Source organism: Neopsephotus bourkii, unplaced genomic scaffold (genome assembly GCF_033783945.1).
Source record: "Neopsephotus bourkii isolate Nb327-2 ecotype Australia unplaced genomic scaffold, CSIRO-AGI_Nbou_v1 NB_1825, whole genome shotgun sequence".
NCBI classification, from domain to species: Eukaryota; Metazoa; Chordata; class Aves; order Psittaciformes; family Psittacidae; genus Neopsephotus; species Neopsephotus bourkii.
Window position 1 is genome coordinate 9,461,442 of NW_026902298.1, and position 16,780 is coordinate 9,478,221.

The following is a 16,780-nucleotide window of genomic DNA, read 5'->3' on the forward strand; positions in this document are numbered from 1 at the left end:
TCTGAAGACTGGCTTCTGGGCTTTGTCTGGGCACATGATTTCTTTCACTGGAAAATAAAACACATTTTTGATAGAATAGATGGTAAGTCTTCACAGATGATGCTTTGATCTGTGGAAATGCTGTAGAAGAGCACGACTGCAGGCTTCATGTAGTTTTGAAAAGCTGGCAAAACAAATAAAAATGTAAATTATCTGCATGAGAAATAAAATTCCTAGAAGCAAGGTGCTCAAGCAGATCAGATAAGAATAAGGCTTCTACCAGCATTCTAGTCCTTGTAGATAAAATACAATCCCTATGATTTTTTTTAATGATTCCTAGACATGGTCATGAACAATGGTAGGGAAATTAGTTAAGATAGTTCAAAGTCTGTAGATGTTCAAAGAGAGGCCTCTGAGTTGTGGAAGTATGTTCACAGGATGCAAATTTGAATAGAGCCAAATGAAATTAAGGTATTCAAGAAACACTAAATTTGATATCCTTAGGAAGTTTAATACTAAGCTAGTTTCAACACAGACAGCAGGATGGTAAGAACTGGAGATTAGTATTATATTCTATATTATTGTTATATTTTATATAATTATATATATAATTTATAATATATTATGTAAATTGAGTATGTTACATTTAATCCATGAGTATGAGAAGCTTAGTGTCTATTCACAGAGGTCCCTGGAAGCTGTCCATAAACCACTTCTTGCCACTGAAAGAGAAAGGCTTGACAAAAACAGAGATTAGTTCTAAATGCATATATATGTTCTCTAAATAGAATATAAATGTGGGACGTACTTTGTAGCTGAAGTACAGAAGATGAGAAGAGCAAAGTTCCAAGCTAGGTTGTAGGATTTTCGATTTTGCTGTCAAAGAACACTATTCTGTCTGGGACAAGATGTGAAATAAGATTGTCAATACTAATGCTGAGAATGGAGAGCTTGCTTGATTTGACTGATGTTTTTAGCAGCGTGAGATTTGGAAAGCATTCTGGACCTTCTTTACTTGCTTGGCAGGGAATTTTCAGGACTAGGATGGGATCATTAAAACATTACACAGAAACAATGAAAAAGTTACACAAAGATCATCTGAGGACTAAAAAGTGAACGGAAGAGCAACACTTAGGAAGCTCTGAAGGACTGTCACCAGAAGTAGAATCCAGCAAAATTTCCATACTGATAACACAAGAAAACTATGGTCTTTGAAGCAGAACATCTTCTAAAAGATAGTTTAATTTCTGTGAGGCAGCCTTTGCAGAACGTGTTACAGATAAACAGGTGCTTATGCATATCCAGTTTCTCTAGAGATGATATACCTCTAACAGTAATGTTTTACAGTTGGGTGATAATTTAGCTGGCAGTGAAGTTAAGCATTCTGCAATTAGATATATGTATAAATTATTACTGCTGATCTGTATTATCTCCAGTCCAATGATTTGATGGAAGACAGTGTCAAAGTATTAAGTATATGCAAAGGATGCAAGATGGCTGAACTGCAGGACATGCCTTCACTAAAATGAATTGCTTTGCTATATCTGTAATCACCATTCAAAAATCCGCAGGTTTATATAGGATATGATATTCAAAGTACCACCTGAACTTCATTGCTTATGAGGCTTTTTTTATAGATTGAGAATTCAATGCTAATCAATAACAATATTATGTTGATATCATGAGCAACCATGAGTGAGATTTGGACAGATGCCACTAGAGAGACACCAAAGTTCCAAGGTTAATGGGTAGCCAGCATGTTGTGCAGAAGCTCATGATGAGCATTTAAACTCAAGCAATCCCAAACACCACACAGATCCTCGTAGCAGTAACAAATACAACATGAAACAAAAGTGTTGGGTTTTTCTTCACTTTGTGTGTTTGTATAACAAGCGTCCTTACATGTTGACAAATAGCACGGCTGTTAATCATGGAAAGTATAGACTGAAAAGCACCTTGATTCATACAATCAGTGTATGCAGGGACAAGTGAGTTCTTGTCTGACAGGATTATCATGTGCCAGGTTCAATCTTGACTGATTTACATGAGCTAATCTTTGAGGGGAAGTTCTGTCCTAGTAATTCCACTACTTCAAAGGACTTGCTGTCCTCCAGCCGAAATTCCAGGTGTTTAATCCCAGTTTCATCATTGTACACAGCCCCAGTGCTCAGGTTATTGAAATCTGCAGGGGTACTTCCAGCTTCTTACTGTAACTTGCTTAGATTCTCTTAGTACAGAAGACAAATCCTGCGAGAAATAGCATTCTCTCTGCTACTTTAGACAGACACTGTGTTTAATTTCCTCAGGGTAGTAGAGGAATGGTTGATTGCAATTGCATTGGCAGATGCCTTTCCTCTCTGCTTTGAGGCTTTTCTTGTTTTGTGGCTGTGGCTCAGTGAAGCAAGAGGAATGAATGACTCCTCCGACAGGCACAGTTTTCCAGTGGCTCAGATGGAGCCAATGAACAAACATGGACTTCAGGGTAAATAGTGTCTTCACAAGTATATGTCAGATTTTGCTCTCTTTCATGTGCAGAAACCAAAGATGAAGTGACAGATTGGCTAGACATTCAAAATGTGCTGATTTTCCCTGCATTCTGAAACAGCAGAGCAGAAGAAGACTGCAATGAGTTGTAACAGGATCACTACAGAGCAAATGCACAGCATGTTTATTCATAAACCCTTCTTTAATGTGGTACATCATAAAATATATTGAAATTTGCAAGTAGTTTTCTTCCCTAAGGGTCAAAAAGTATTTTGCATTCATTAGCTACTTCCAGAAACTAAAAGAAAATCTCTGGAAGCGGGGAGTGAGATCTGTTTAGGGCAGGTAGCAAAGTGTGCCCAGATGAAGCTGAAGAATTCTTCAGGATTTACCAACTTCTCTAGTGCATTCATGTACAGTAGAAAGCTACCTTAGCAGAAGGCAAATTTTAGTGCTAAAAGAACCCATTGATCAAGGGTAAAAAGAAATTATTAGGGGATTCCAAAAGCATCACCAAATTGTGCTGAGGAGATCTTGGTGTGTAGATGTCGAGTTACATCCCTACCCCCTGTTACAATCAAGGTTAGGAGAGGTGCACCTCAGTAACCTGAGCAAACTAATAAGCATCAAAGGAAAAAGCCCCAGGGCTGTTTATCCTTCAATTACTACGGCTTTCCTGCTAAGAGTAAAATTAGAAAGATGAAAATGCAATTAACGTCCTACCCACACCAGAAAGTTGAGCTATTTACTGTGTATTTTTTCCATTAACTTTATTATTCAGTCAATATAGTTTGTATCAAATTAACCCTGCAGCTGTTACTTGCTCCTCTTCTGAAAACTAGCAAATCTTGCATTATCCTGAATTCCAGTTTCTTGTCCCTTTCTATTCTATTTATTACCTTTTGTAGTCAGTAGTAGTGGACATGACATTCTGAGATGGGACTGAGAAAGGCTTAGGAAATACAGTGGCAGTAACAGAGGAACTTACGCTGACAGAGAGGAGCAATCAGGTAGTAATGTCCCTCAAGTTCAGCCCTTCTGTGAAAGCATTTCCATAGCTGCTATGAAGTGTAGTGAAACAGTTTTTGGTTTGGGGAGAACTGGGTTATGTTTGAACTTTATGTTCACATTGATTGATCCTCTGCATTGCTCTAATGAGAAGATCTGGCTCCCCTTGATATACTGAAGGATGTTACTGAGTTTTCGCTGGCTGCTTGTCCCTTATAGGTAGATAATAATATAGCCATGGCAGAATTTTATGCCTGAGGGTGAGAGGAGAGCTGGATAAGAAGCTGGAGCGCCATAATGTCTGCCCTGAAAAATTTCACTTCTATAAGTAGGCTGAAGCTATGCTCTCTGATGTTTAAGCAACAACAAATGTAGATTAGACCATGTGTGGTATAACACAATTGGTACATACATACTGCTTAATGTCTTTGTAGATGTGGTAGTATTCACAGCCAATCTACTGTTCAACCACTGCACCCTTTGTAATGCTGAGCATCATGAAGTCAAACGTTTAAAGATAAAATTTGTCTGTAGATCTATATGTATATTTAAAGTCAGTTATTTTCATATATTTTCATATATTTTGCTCAAGGAAGCCTTGGCTAAAGGCCTGACACCTTTCTTTTCCCCTGCAAAAAAAAAGATCTCAACATTTTAAAAACCTTTCTTTTAGAATTTACTTGAAACATTCTTATTCTGTTGCAGAAACCAGTGCCAGTGTTTTTCACTGCCCGGACTCACAAAATAAGGAGCATGCTATGATTACTGACTCTGACCTTGCAGAGCCTGCTTAGTATAAGCTATCAAGGCTGAACCTTGAAAAGCTGATGACACTTTGTCAATGTAGAGAGCTACGCAGATTTATCACAGTGTGACAGGTTGGCATTGCACTACAGTATTGGCCTCATGATGCTTCATAACCAAATCATAGTGTGCTAACCTTGTTTATCCACATACTCTGCAACCAGACTTCAGGATGTGACTCTTACATACACACCTTTTTGTTTCCATTTCTTCCCTCCTCTGTTAGCCTGTATGTGCTCTTTCTAAGTTTGCTTCTCTGCACATATTGAAGGAGTTGCACAAATATCTCTCAGCTGAAAGTACTGGGCTCACCTAACACCCAAGCTATTGCAACAGCTTCTTGACAGGGGTGAGTGCATGTTACTATCCTATACACTTGGATAGCAGACATCAATTTAAATGTACTGATGGCTAAAGTTGATTAGAAGCTATGATTTTTTGTTGTAGCTTGTTCTTCCTCTTTTTTGCTGCAACCTTCAGATCATATACTTCTGCTACTTAGCTATATGAATGAAGAACTTGTAACCTATTATGGGATGTGTTTTCTGATTGATTGATTAATTTATACTCCTGATGGTAGACTTGATTGTCAGCAATGTCTTTTTAGACTGAAATCTTTCAGACTGTATCTTGGCAATGTTAATATATTCAGATGTATATTTTGTATTCAGACAAAATATGTAGTACCTGTTAGAAAATACATTCTTTGGAATACAAAATTGGAACATGATGACCTAGCCAATTAATATTGTGTTTTATCTGAAGGCCCATGTGGATACAAATAACAACAAGGGGATTTTGAATTATTAATAAGGAAATATTTATTAGATAAGCAATGTTTGGAAGCAAGTAGTAAGGGATTTGCTGTTAACTGATTCTAGAGAACCTCTTAGTATACATTAAATGTTCTTAACAATTTTATTAATTCAAAATCCAGTGCTATGACCTAAGAAGACCTATATGAGGTTAGAGTAGCACTGTGATTTGAGACCTTTTGCTCTGGTTCTAAAACTTTGCTTCTAAAGGCAAATGGATTTGGTACACATATTTTTCCCAGTTGAATATTGTCCCAATATTGAATATGAGGTGCAGAAATATGAAATGCAAAAACAAAAATTTGAGAAAACTTCAGTTAAATAATCACACAACTGGGAATGACAATGATTCTGAAGATCATTAACCCCAGGCTCTCCCAAGTATTAAACCAGCGAACTTAGTAAACCACCAAATGTTGTAGCATAGTTTAGGTGGGAAAAAAAATCACAGAAAACATCAGTAGCATTATAAAAACAAAACCTTTTTCCATATTGTTTTCTTATGGCTATTCCATTACATCAGTCTTGCATATGCTGTCTAGTAACCAGAATAGCACAGGAATTGAAATGGGAAAATCATTAAAAAATATTATTCATATTGTTCAATGTATCATCTTGTACTTCCTTACATAATCTCAGTGGTTGGCTGACATCTTTTCTCTACGACATTACTTCACATTCAGAAGCTTTTACTGTCAGGAAGTATTCTTTGGATATTCAGTCTTAGCTTTTCTCTACATTAACGGAGAAGTTTTTACAAACACTTTTAATATGGAGAAGAGCAACTCAAACTAGTAGCTTGATTCCATCTCATTTGCTAATTGGACTAACCTTTAAGGAGACTAAACAAACAAGTTGTTTGTTTTCAGTTTTCATCTACCACTTGTGTCTTTTGCATCTGTAATTCAGTACTCAATAATTTGTGGAAAGTGCATAAATTAACTGAGAACGAATCAATGGTTTATCATATTTCCCCTTTAGCTTGTAGGACTGATTCATTGTGGTGCTGCAAATCTTATTTGCCTTCCAAAGTTCTGTTTGAAGTACAGTAGCAGCACATGGATGAAATAGCTTAATTAGTCAAAGATATTCAAGGTAGAACTTACAATGGATCTAACTGTGCTCTGCTGGAAGAAAAAGGAGAAATTGGAAGCTGTTAGCTTCACTGCTGTTAGTTGGCATGCTTCATTTTGTCCTCGCAGCTCTATCACACTCCTCCAAGGTGCTGAGGTTCCGTTTCATTGTTAAGATGAATGAACCAACATTTTTCATCATTTGGTATAAAAAACATAATTCAGGCATAAACATTTGCACAGATCTCAAAATGCCTGATGTACCAACTCAGAATCTGGCATAAAAAATACATAGTTTTAATTTGAAGCAGATGAAGTTAACCCTGTGTGCCATGTCTGCAGAGCTGCTGCAGCTAGCCCGGTATAAGCAAGTGTGTGATCCCGTTGTGGACAGTTGAAAACACTGCTGTGATACCTTACTGTTTATTTCCCCAAACAGAAGGTGACATGTCATGTGCTGCACAACCTATTTTGATGATGTGTTTTAAACCAAAACTGAAAATTGTGTTTACTACTTCCTAATGCTTTAATTACAAGAAAAGTTCTGGTCAGCACTCAACTTTACTGCAACCATATGCTCCAGTTCTGGTTATAGATCTACTGTGTGATAATCTTAGAACTAAATAGATGAATTGTGAAGTAGAAAACTCTTGCCTACTGTGATTTGGACATTGCAGGGTAACTTTGAATCAGGACTCAAGAACTCTGGGCTCGTTTATGGTCTCCCTTATCTGTCTTTATGGTGCTGCCAATATCTTATAAGCCTGAGCTGTATTGTAGTATAGGATTAAAAGCACATGAATTTAAGTTTGAGTTATTGGCCTTAGTAAGCCCTAAATCATGAAGTACTGAAGGACTTGCACCTGTGATTTGTGTGAAAGTATTCCCCCATTACCACGTGAAAGCATTTTTTGAAAATCTCTGGGGACAAAATATCTGGGACCATTTGGAGTTCCCAAATGCCCTCTCCTGGGTGATGCATTCCTTCTGAGTGTCATTTGGCATCAATATGCTTCCCCCTTCTTATTGGAAATAAGAATAACCTGTAAGAATAAATACATGTAATTAGCAAAGAGAAGCGTTTTAGCACACATGTACATAATGTGCCTCAGCGATCAGAAGAGATTATGTCAAGGACATAATAGGAATAGGATCTACTCTTTCAGTAAGAGGAATAATTTTGTCTCTCTAATTGGAGACAGTGGTGACCCATACAGAGAAGAATGGTATCTGATTGCATCCATAAATGTCAGCTATAACATGGTAAGTTGTTAATTTTCTGACACATATTCCTCACTCAGGAGGGTGATTGATATTGCAAGAGTATTTAGGTGAGAAATTCTTATGCCCATCTGACAGTTTAGGCATTCCTTGCATGCTTTAAAGAAGCTGATTTAGTGTGAACTGGAAGGTGGCGTTCTGCTGTAGCTCAAAAAACCTGTGCAATATTTAGAACTGTCATTCATTTTTCCATACCAATGCTTCTTTCATTTGTCTTGATAAATTTCTCCAGAGTTTACACAGCACTCTCATTAACATTTGGAATTGTCTTTCGTACATTGACTATTTCCAAAACCTTTGGTTGCTATCTTGCATACCAATGATTTATGTTATAAACAAATAAAGGCTTAAAGAATAAATAGTGAATATTGTTATGAAACTCAGGTGCTTGCTAGAACTCTCTTCATATGTAATACTTTTTCTGTTTGCTTCCAATTTATACTTGGAAACTGACACCAAATGTGCATGTTGTTAATGCCATTCTGAAGAAACCTAAGGATTTGGGATTCTTCATTGAGTGGAAAAGCATAGAGTGCCTGTGGACATCCTACAGCTATAGCAGCTTTCTGTCCCTTCCTGTTGGGAATAAGTAACAGATATGATGTGCTAAACTCATTGAACTGATCAATCAAAAACATCACAGCTTTTGCAATTCAATACAATGGAAAAGCAAAGGACCTGTAGTGCTATATACTAGTGATTGTTGGTGATTAATAGTGGCTTATGAGCTCTTGGTGCCAGCAATTAATAATGAATAACAATCAGCAATTAATTTCCTGTGGCAATTGATTCATCTGTGACTTACTGCTCTTCAGTGGTCCCTAATTGCTTGAAACTGATTCACAAATTATCAGTTGTGCGAGCATTCTAGGAGTGTGTTTCAGTGATAGATGGTTGTTGCCACACATTGATTGGTTGCCAGTGAGTGTCAATGTCCCATTGACAGGGATCACCAGTGATTGCTGTTGACTTTTAAGGTAGGCTGTGCAAAATACCAGTTAATAAGCTTAAGTAAACAGCTTGCTAGAAGACCACATTGCAAAATGGCAGAAAAGCAGCCGTGGCCCAGCTGTCTACTTTGTGGAGGTCTCTGTCAAGCAGTGTTAGGCTTCCTGCTGATATTAGGAATAGGAGTCAGGATGACATGGGGAGGCATCAACTGCTGAGGGAGTGGAAGGGAAGCATCATCATCAGAAACAAAGCCAAAAACTCAACAAAAATCCTTCACCCTAAACATCCTATTTTCTGTTGGCAATAAGAGCAGCTGAGTCTTCACTTTTGGAGGACCAGTTTCTGCCACTTTCCTTTGCTTATTTTGATGTGGTCATTTCAGGATGCCAGACTGCAATTTTTCCTCTGCTGCTACAAAGTCTTGAGCTGAATCTCCATGATATAATTTCATAGAATAGTTTGGCTTGGAATGAACCTGTAAAGGTCATCGAGTTTCAATCCCCCTGCCATGGGCAGGAACACTTCCCTTGCACTTGGGCCTGTTGAACCTCATGAACTTCACACAGGCTTCACACTTGGTTTCATCTACAAAGCTGCTGAGGGTGCACTTGATCCCACTATGTCATTGATGTTCATCAATGGAACACAACATATGGAACACTACTGGACCCCTGAGAGACACCACCCATCACTGATCTCCATCCAGATGCTGAGCCATTGACCTCTACTCTCTGGATGTAAACATCCAGATAGTTCTTTACCCACCAAACAGTCCACCCATGAAATCCATACCTCTCCAATACAGAGAGAATGTTGTGGAAGATGTCAAAGGCCTTACAGAAGTCCAGATGGAGGATATCTGTAGTCCACCGATGGAGGGATAGGTGCTGCCTGCTGACTAGCAGTTAAAACTTCATGCCTGAATGTTACTGGATCCCCTAATATAAACCAAAATCTACAATCAAGAGGTAAGAAGGGGTGGGCTTAAGAGAGATGAAGCTTCACACTAGTGAAACTTCAAATGCAAACTCAGCATGACAGCGATATGAGCGCTTGCAGGTGTGAGGCCATGAGAATAGCAGTATAATACCAGAACGAATATGGCCACAGCAACTGAGGTGAAAGATTCTAGAGCTGCAAGTGAAAGGTAAGCTACTCAGCTGCAAAGAGATGACCCTTGCCATTATAAAAGCTAAGACACCCAAGGCAATGTGAAAGTAAGGTTTAGGTTTTCGGTCTCATTGTGACTGCTTATTATCTCCATCTGAGCAGCCAAAATACGCTTGACTGACCAGCATTTGGGGACAAGGAACCATTTAAATTTCTCTTTTTGTCCTTGTTTCCCTGAGTGCATATCCCATAGTTCTGTGAGATTTTTGAGCACCTTTTTTTCATCCCAGCTGTTGTGAACTTGCCTGTCAGCAGGGAAAATGCTTGGAAAGACATTGAAAGTATATCAGCATTTCAAGGGTATTTCTTATGCTCCTTTACTCCAGAGCAGGTAGATAACAGCAAAAGTTAAAAATAAACAACAAAGACCCACTCTCTAATCCTTGTGCATATCTGACAAGCCATCTAGAGATTAAAGTACTTTCAGACTTGAATATTCAGATGGCTTGGGCTGAAATCCAGGAAGAGTTGAAAATAAGATCAGTAGAGAAGATATACCTTACGTCACTTCTTAAATGGAACACAATATATCAAAGTGCTGAACTCAAAATAGAATTTACATAGGATTTAGGTATCTAAGTCCAAAAGCCTGAATCTACAGACACTACCTAACAGCTGAAGTGCCTGAAAGCTTGATGATTTCTCATTTTTCACCAGTAAAGTTGCTTTTTTCAAATAGTTTGATTTAACAAAATGGTGGCTCAGAGATCCTATTTTCAATCTGGAATTGAGAACACCTCCTGTGAACTTCCTTTTGAGGGGAGGGGAGCCCTCAAAGGGTTTTAACTACATTACTTTGATACTTCTTAGTAGAACATGTGATGAAGGATACTTGTGCATCAGCAGCATCAGAAGCTGAACATTGCACTTGTAAGGATTCAGTCACAAAAACAAGACAAAGATTTGACTATTCACAGCCCACAGTCTGTTGCCCACAGATTTGGAAGACTAGAATGGGGCTACCTTCTGTTTTGTTTCTCAGTGAAGCCTGGAGAAGAGAAGGCTGCGTGGAGACCTCATAGCAGCCTTCCAGTATCTGAAGGGGGCCTATAGGGATGCTGGGAATAGACTCTTCATTAGGGACTGTAGTGATAGGACAAGGGGTAATGGGTTCAAACTTAAACAGGGGAAGTTTAGATTGGATAGAAGGAGGAAATTCTTTCCTGTTAGGGTGGTGAGGCACTGGAATGGGTTGCCCAAGGAGGTTGTGAATGCTCCATCCCTGGCAGTGTTCAAGGCCAGGTTGGACGAGGCCTTGGGTGAAATGGTTTACAGCGAGGTGTCCCTGCCCATGGCAGGGTGGTTGGAACTTGATGATCTTAAGGTCCTTTCCAACCCTAACTATTCTATGATTCTATGATTAGTGTTCAGAACACTGAAATGCAGACAGTAACTTTTCTGTCATTCTATTAGGGAGAAATAATCACTTGTGACAGTCTGTAGTTAGCAATTTATGAATTTGGGACTTTTAAGATGCAGTTTAATGCATCTCTCACTTCACAACCAGCACATACAGAAGGATGTAACTGCATCCCAAAGTTGTGTTTATGTGTAAACATTCACAGTCTTTGGTTCAAAGAAACAACAGAACCTCTTTGCAGGGTCCAAGGTAATCAAAACATCCACATAATCATATCTATCAAAATGATTGTGCTACTTGTAAAGAAAGATTGTCCTTTCAGGCATTCTAAATCAGCAAGTACATTTGTTTTGAGGTATCATCATTTAAGTACCTTCCCTGGAAAAAAATCTCCAGACTTACAGGAGGAAATGAGATGTAGACAGTAATTGTGTTAAACTGTCTGTCTACAGTTGATGGATCAATGTCACTTCAGTTAACATTTTTCTTCCTTTGTGCTCTACCTCCAAATAATTGACTTATTTTTACAGCTTGACTTGTGTGTATTTTACATATTTCAGCATCTGACATTTATCATTTTCTTGATTCAAAAGGTTTTTACCTCTTCTGTTTTCCTAAGATTCCTCAGCTAAGAATTGTTTTACTCATATCTCCTGCCCTTATTAGGGACACCTCCTGTGATTGAATCCTTTTCTGATCAAATTAATATCTGTTCAACTTCTTCAGCATGATTTTTAAGTATCTTAAAATAGGCCAGCTGGATCCTCTAAGCAGTGCTGCTACCTATTTATTTAGAATAGTAAACCCCTAGCAAAATATTTTTGAGCATTTTGATTTAATCTAAACCAAGCAAGATAATTTACAAAACAATCTCTGGAGGTGCATAAGCAAAACTTGATAATCATAACCACAGCAGCCTCCAAAACTCCAGTACAAATATTTGCACTTCTGTCACAGCCACTTATCTGATCTGTGCCAAATGCTGACAGATTTTAAAGACAATCACATTAAGTATTAATCAAGCTTGAAAGATAGAGCTGAGTAACAGCATACTAAAGAGACATCCATCTCCAAAGACAACAACACACTCCAAATACTCAGCCTTCTGTTGCCCTGAAAAATGTTTAAATCTCTTTCCATCTCATGCTGTTTCCTTGAATCTTTTCACATCTCTTTCTGATGTATTTTCCCAAAGCTTCAAATAACCTACCCTTGTGAAATGATTAAATACATAGAATAGGGCTTCTCTCTCAATGGTTTCACTTCACTTAATAAGAACAGGAGCAGAATAAACCAGCCGGATGTGTTTCATTTAAACATTTCTCTGCCCCTGTGTGCAACACTGATCACATTTCCACCTACATATTCTCTTTCTCCCATAACAGCATACATCTTTTTTGCTTGAGCTTCTCTTTTCCCTATTTAACTTTGTGGGGTGTCTTTCCATAGCATCTATTAGACTGGGGACAACTGTATATAAGCTTTACTGCTACACAAACTCTTCTTCAAGTCCCTGTTTAATATTTTTTCCATGATGCCTTCCCACATCATTTCCAGTGATTTCACCCCAACTCACATTGCATCTGTAATATTGTCCTTCTTCTAAGACTGGTCCTATTTGCAAAGCAATCAGCAGGTGCTACCTTATTCCATCACCAGGTGTATTATCTCAATTACTGAGTCTGTTCCTCTCTAGCAGCTTGTTACCAAAGACTGCACTAGTGGCAGCCCTCCGTGCTGCTCCCTCAGGCTCTGTCTGGGCCTGTATCCCACAAAGATCAGTTGCCAGTATCCATTCTGACAGACTTTGGCCTGCTTGAATGCCTTCACAATGTAGAATGGCTCTTCTGCTTTGCAAATGCTGAGGTTTGAGTGCATTGCCATGCTTTTTGCTATCATTTCCCCACAGCTGACTGAATGTCCAGATGCTATTTCCCTTGAGGCGTCATAGTCATTGAAAGATGTCACAAGGCACTAGTTAGGATTTTGTATGGGTGTAAGTGGAATACAATTGAGTCAGGAGACAAAATGCATGATAAAGCTTGATTATGGAAAAAGCTCAAACTTGCTGCTGTTGTAAAAACACCTTTCCTCATTCTTGGGTTCACACAGTCTCAGTTTCATGTTGTCTGTAGGCAATGAACAGGTCCTGGCAGCTTCCAGAGAACACTTCCTTGGCCACACAGGGCACAGGTAGGGGAATTCATTCTGTGTATTTGTCCATCGTGACGCATTCTGACAAAACACATTTGGACAGGCCCCAGTCATTCACTATCAGGGCTTTATACAAAGGAAGATGTATAAATCAACTAGTGGGGCCTCTCCAGCCAGAGTTCTCTAGAAGCCCCTGGTTTAACTATGCAAACGTGCTAATAGCATTTGGTATAAAACTATACCCAACCTGATCAAAAAAGAGAAGTCACTCAATGTGCTTCTGGACTGTCCTTGAAATCAAGGTGTGAATGCTATCAGTACAAGCATTTCAGTCGGGGCAGGATGCAGACAGAGATGCCTTCCTGAGATACTCCAAGAGAACCTATTTCCATCTTATCCAGCTTTCTAGATGTACTTTGGGTCCTGGTCCAAAAAGCCCTCCTTTGCTGTGAAAGACTGGCACAGCTGATTAACTGAATCATAAGCAGAAGCTGGGTTTTGCTTCTGAAATATTACTGTGCCATCCTTGGGTGATTCAATCTGTTCTGATTTGTATTTATGCATGTACCAGACTCCGGTCTGAGTATAAAATTTCCTCTATATGAGCCCATTCTCCATCTTGTCACTCAGCAAGGTGTCGACCTTGCAGATGTCATGGGTGAGAGCACAGAGGGAGGAGCAGATGGGCAAAGGATGGATGGGATTGAGCACTATGAAAGAGCAGCCATGTGTCAGAAGAAATGATTCCTAGCCAAAGACCAGCTCCTGTTTGTATTTTTTCTACCTATGCCCCTGTGTGTCTGTGCAGATCTTCTGATGTCTGTTCAGAAGCAGGCAGCTGGCTGGTAACCTTCCCCAGCTGGTGGTAGAAGGGAGCCAAATCTGCAGACAGGGATTGCCTAAGGAAAAAACAGCATCAGATGCAAGCCAGTGAGCTACAGGGAGAGCATGGGTGCTACAGCTCTGCTGGCATGCTCGTGTGGTTGACTTATTATTTGTGGCTTGTACAATGGCATGTGTGGGGAATTGCTGGGCATGTTGTGCAGCTATATTGGCAGAAGTCTTGTGGAACAGATTAACTGAACAGGGACTGTGCTGTGTGGGGCACTTCTGAAGGGGGATAATTCAGACTGCCCTGTAATTAGAGGCTTGGCCAAATCTGACATTCTGGACTTCTGTCTCTGATACTCTTCATCTAATCCCAATAGTGGTATGTAATGTATTGTATGAAGTGAATAAGGCTGCCTGTCCCACTGATTTCATTAGGTTTATTATGGAATTAAATTATGTCTAGACATGCAAAGTAAGCCCTTTGTTATATATTTATTACAGTTCTTACAAATCCTTAAAGTAATGTATAAACTATCATATACACAGTTCTTAATTCTATACTGCGCAGAGGACAGATGGTTGGGAATTCTAGTACCTGGGAAGGAAAAGAGAGACTGATAGCCTGAGAAAGTTGGGGCTGTTCAGCCTGGAGAAGAGAAGGCTGCGTGGAGGCCTCAGAGCAGCCTTCCAGTATCTGAAGGGGGCCTATAGGGATGCTGGGGAGGGACTCTTCATTAGGGACTGTAGTGATAGGACAAGGGGGAATGGGTTCAAACTTTAAAAGGGGAAGTTTAGATTGGATATAAGGAGGAAATTCTTTTCTGTGAGGGTGGTGAGGCACTGGAATGGGTTGCCCAGGGAGGCTGTGAATGCTCCATCCCTGACAGTGTTCAAGGCCAGGTTGGACGAGGCCTTGGGTGATATGGTTTAGTGTGAGGTGTCCCTGCCCATGGCAGGGGGTTTGGAACTTGGTGATCTTAAGGTCCTTTCCAACCCGAACTATTCTATGATTCTATGACTATTCTCTACACCAGTAGCTTGGATGTTGAAAGCTCAAGCTAGCAATAGGTGCACTGGGTTATCACACAAAGTATGTATGCTGAGAACATAAAGAAGTTACTGTGGGTGGGCTACTACATGCATGTATTTAGCCATCCTGATGCTGTCGTCTTACCTGTGCTCCTGTGCTGTATTTCAGTGGTGCCATTTTGCTGTTGGGATGAATATATGTAAATCTCAGGGACAAAATATCAATACCTGTTATCTGATGAGATGGTTGTATCACAACGGTCAGCACTGTTGAACACTTTCCACCATAACACTTAATGATCAATTTGCATTAGACTTAAAGCTTTGTTTTAGTCTCTGGAATGGGGAATGTTGCAACTGATTTCTAAGAATAAGATTTGTTGGGAAGAACCAGTTTTACTTGTGGCAGTGCTTTTCAGAAAGACTTGCTCAAATCTGTCTGTTTTATTGTGCTTTCTCCAGGACTGCCTATTCATGTACCCTTTTGCTGTCCATTTTTCATGGTTGGTTCATAGAGGATAACAGCCTATTAAATCTGACCCCAGCAGAATTGTTCAAAAAGTGGTCCCTTCAGACCCTCAAAGGCAATAAGTCCTGTTCTGGTTCTAGTAAGAATCAATACTACTTTCTAGCAGAGTATGATTTTTCTACACTAGAAGCATACCTGATTGTAAAGCCAGCATAATTATATTTTTCCTGTTACCAGAGCTGAGTTAATAATAGGCTTATTGTGGAATTATGATCCACAGGAAACATTTTCTACTGCTGTTTCATATGAAAAAGCATAAAGGCAGTATTCAAATTACTAAAAATCAAGAGAAGGTTCTTTAAAATAGGAACGTGAGTCACTGCTAGTTTGTTTTAATGAAATTAGAAGGCTTTTAAATTTCACTTTAGTCTTCCCAAGAGAGAAAATGAGAAAAGTTAGTCTAAGAATAAATAGATTTTTAAAGATATAATTACAGCAGAACTCACCACACTCCCTCTCATACATAATTTGGGCAAGATCAGTATTTGCTTTAATTCCCACCACCAAAGTAATTGCTCCATTTGACAAGGTCAGTTAAAAATAATTTAATAATACTGTCCCCTATTAGACTGGGGAAATTGCACATGTAACAGCGCCTTGAAAGGATTCACCAGTGTTTCTCAGTCTGTTTCAGATGGTACATCCTAATTATAGTCCAGCCTACAAATTTATCAGCTTTAATATATTTGATAGGTAAGTCAATAGAGAGAGAAAATGTTAAAGATTGAATCTTAGATACTTGAAGCTCACTTCAATCATTTTTGGATCTGTTCCTAAATCTAATTTTCTTTTAAATCCAGGAATTCTTGTTTAGTTGCTACCTAACCCTGTGAAACCTACAGTTCTTTAGGAGCTTCCCCGTTAGAATGGGGAAGCTTTTGAGCTCTCTAGGGACTTGAAGCTGTGTCTGTCCATGCAGAGATAGTCTGTGATCTGAGTGCCTTTTATTTTTTTGCAAGCCTTGCTGAGAACTGAAAAATTATAGAATAACAGAATGGTTTGGGTTGGAAAGGACCTTAAGATCATCCAGTTCCAACCCCCTGCCATGGGCAGGGACACCTCACACTAAACCATGTCAACCAAGGCTTTGTCCAACTTGGCCTTGAACACTGCCAGGGATGGAGCATTCACAACCTCCCTGGGCAACCCATTCCAGTGCCTCACCACCCTAACAGGACAGAATTTCCTCCTTATATCTAATCTAAACTTCCCCTGTTTAAGTTTGAACCCATTACCCCTTGTCCTATCACTACAGTCCATAACGAAGAGTCCCTCCCCAGCATCCCTATAGGCCCCCTTCAGACACTGGAAG

General features: G+C 39.3%; 1 long non-coding RNA gene across 1 annotated transcript in view; it reads left to right on the plus strand.

The window, feature by feature from the left end:
- The first annotated feature begins 15,405 nt into the window (after positions 1–15,405).
- The window catches only part of LOC133207036 (uncharacterized), a 49,534-nt gene continuing 48,159 nt past the window's right edge, over positions 15,406–16,780 (plus strand). Inside the window, exon 1 of the long non-coding RNA XR_009723928.1 lies at positions 15,406–15,530. This is a non-coding gene — a long non-coding RNA (uncharacterized LOC133207036). The remainder of the gene's footprint in view (positions 15,531–16,780) is intronic.